The sequence below is a fragment of the Mus pahari genome, chromosome 21, assembly GCF_900095145.1.
Source record: "Mus pahari chromosome 21, PAHARI_EIJ_v1.1, whole genome shotgun sequence".
In the NCBI taxonomy this organism is placed as follows: domain Eukaryota; kingdom Metazoa; phylum Chordata; class Mammalia; order Rodentia; family Muridae; genus Mus; species Mus pahari.
Genome location: NC_034610.1, coordinates 13,635,152 through 13,638,473, shown reverse-complemented (window position 1 = coordinate 13,638,473; position 3,322 = coordinate 13,635,152). Strand labels below are relative to the sequence as shown.

The 3,322-nt window shown below is 35.9% G+C and overlaps 1 non-coding gene across 1 annotated transcript; it reads left to right on the top strand.

Moving 5' to 3' along the window:
* Positions 1-2,202: 2,202 nt before the first annotated feature.
* On the top strand, positions 2,203-2,309 carry LOC115062851. The gene has a single exon (XR_003842764.1). It is a non-coding gene; the product is annotated as a U6 spliceosomal RNA (small nuclear RNA).
* The last annotated feature ends 1,013 nt before the right edge of the window (positions 2,310-3,322 follow it).

Sequence of the window (3,322 nt, the reverse complement as noted above, 5' to 3'; positions counted from 1 at the left end):
TTGAGGCCAGTTTTGTGATGGATTATTTGGTCAGTTTTGGAGAAGGTACCATGAGGTGCTGAAAAGATGTTATAATCTTTTGTTTTGAGATAAAATGTTCTATAGATATCTGTTAAGTCTACTTGGTTCATAACTTCCATTAGTTTTATTGTGTATCTGTTTAGTTTCTGTTTCCATGATCTGCCCATTATAGAGTATGGGGGTTAAAGTCTTCCACTATTATTGTGTGAAGTGCAAGAAGTTCTTTGAACTTTAGTAAAGTTATTTTATGAATGTGTTTAGCCTTGCATTTGGAGCATAGATGTTCAGATTGGAGAGTTCATCTTGAAAATTTTTCCTTTGATAAGTATGATGTGCCCTTCCTTAGATTTTCAATAACTTTAGTTTGAAAATTAATTATATTTGATATTAGAATGGCTACTCCAACTTATTTCTTGGGACCAGTTGCTTGTAAATCTGTTTTCCAGACTTTTACTCTGAGATAGTGTCTGTCTTTGTCACTGAGATGCATTTCCTGTATACAGGACAAGGTTGGATTCTATTTTTGTAACTAGTGTTTTAGTCGGTGTCTACTTATTGGGGACTTGAGTCCCTTGGTATGAAGATATTAAGGAAAAGTGATTGTTGCTTCCTGTTACTTTTGTTCATAGAGGTGGAATTACCTTTATGTGGCTATCTTCTTTTTGCTTTGTTAAAATAGTATTATTTCCTTGCATTTCTAGGGAGTAATTTCCTCCCTTGTGTAGGGAGTTTCCATTTATTATTCTTTGAAGAGCTGTATTTGTAGAAAGGTACAATATAAATTTGTTTTTGTCATGGAATATCTTGGTTTCGTCATATATGCTGGGAATAGTAGCCAGGTCTGGCATTTTTTTCTCTCTTAGGATCTGTATGGCATCTACCTAAGATCTTTCAGTGTTCATAGACTCTGGCAAGAAACCTGGTGTAACTCTTATAGGTCTGCCTTCATATGTTACTTGATCTATTTCCCTTACTGCTTTTAATTTTATTTGTTTGTTTTGTGCATTTGGTGTTTTAATTATTTTGTGATGAGAGGAATTTCTTTCTGTTTCAATGTATTTGGAGTTCTATAGTGTTGTATGTTCATAGGCATCTCTTTCTTTATGTTACGGAAGTATTTTTTTTTCTATAACTTTGTTGAAGATGTTTACTGGACCTTTAAGCTGGGAATCTTTGCTCTCTTCCATACCTATTATCCTTAGATTTGGTATTCTCATTTTGTCCTTGATTTCCTGGATGTTTTGGGTTAGGATCTTTCTGCAATTCATATTTTCTTTAACACTTGTGTCAATATTTTCTTATGGTATTTCTGAAGCTGAGATTCTCTCTTCTATCTTTTGTATTGCATTGGTGATTATTGCACCAACTATGACTACTGATTTATTTTGTTGGTTTTCTACCTCTAGATTTTTCTCACTGTGTGATTTCTTTATTGTTTCTATTTCCATTTTTAGATTCTGAATGCTTTTGTTCAATTCTTTCACCTGTTTGGTTGTACTTTTCTGCCATTCTTCAAGGTATTTTTTTATTTCCTCTTTAAGGAAACTTGTTTTGTTTTGTTTTTACTGCATTTACTTAAAGGAGTTATGTATTCTCTACTTAATGTCCTCTATCAGCATCATGAGATGTAATTTTAAATCTTATTCTTGTTTTTCCAGTGTATTTGACTCTTGCTTTTCCAGGACTTACTGTGGTGGGAGAAGTGGGTTTTGATTATGTCAAATAGCCTTGGTTTCTGTTGTTTAGGTAATCACTCTTGTTTCACATCGTCTGATCATCTCTGGTGTGAGTTTGTCTTGCTGTCTTTGACTAGAGCTTGTACACCCTCTGGGCTTGTACAACTGGGATAATACTCCTGGTAATACTAGCGCTTTCCTGGGCAGGGTTTGGTGTGGATATCTGTGGAACAGCTTTATCTCCCAAGTGCACATGGAGACTGGAAGCAACCTGTCCCTGCTGTTCCACTGTTCCGGAGCACTGTATGCTGCTGGATGATCCTGCTTTGGACAGTTTTGGGGGAGAAAGTGGCAAGCTCACATCTGTGCTTAGGAGTGAGAAGACTTCTGGAACACCAGCACTCTACTGATAGGATTTGTGTACAGAGTGCTGTGGAACAACTTCACCTTCCAGGTGCAGATGGAGACCAGAAGGCTTAAAATTTTAATAATAACATAGTTACACGTGATTGCTTCAGCAGCACATATACTAAAATTGTAATGATATAGGCGAGATTAGCATGACCCCTGCACAAAGATGACATGCAAATTCATGAAGCGTTCCATATTTTTAATATCATTGGACTCAATTACCCCAAAAAAGACATAGACTAAACGACTGGCTAAACAAACAGGACCCCAACATTTTGCTATTTACAGGAAACCCAACTCAGGGAAAAAGAAAGACACTACCTCAGAGTAAAAGGCTGGAAAGCCATTTTCCAAGCAAATGGTCAGAAGAAACAAGCTGGAGTAGCCATTCTAATATAGAATAAAATGACTTCCCACCCAAAGTTATAAAAAAACAAAAGGAGGGCACTTCATACCCATCAAAGGTAAAATCTACCAAGATGAACTCTCAATCCTGAATATCTATGCTCTAAATAAAAGAGCAGCCACATTCATTAAAGAAACTTTAGTAAAGCTCAAAGAACACATTGCACCTCACACAATAATAGTGGGAGACTTCAACACCCCACTCTCACCAATGGACAGATCCTGGAAACATAAACTAAACAGAGACACCTGGACACTAAAAAAAGGTATGAAAAATGGATTTATTAGATAGCTACAGTACATTTTATCCTAAAGCAAAAGGAAAAAACTTCTTCTTAGCACCTCACAGTACCTCCTCGAAAATAGTATATACAACCAGTAACAAAACAGGCCTCTACAGATACAAAAATATTGAAATTATCCCATGCATCCTAATAGATCACAATGGACTAAGGCTGATCTTCAATAACAGCATAAATAATAGAAAGCCAACACTCACATGGAAACTGAACAACACTCTACTCAATGATTCTTTGGTCAAGGATGAAATAAAGAAAGAAATTAAAGACATTTTAGAGGTTAATGAAAGTGAAGCAACAACATACTCAAACTAATGGAACACAATGAAAAGCAGTCCTAAGAGGAAAACTCATAGCCCTGAGTGACTCAAATAGAAACTAGAGAGAGCATACACTAGCAACCTGACAACAAACATAGAAGCTCTAAAACTAAAGGAAGTATATTCACCTAAGAGAAGAAAAAATTTCTAAACAGAACACCAATGGCTTGTGCTGTAAAATCAAGAATTG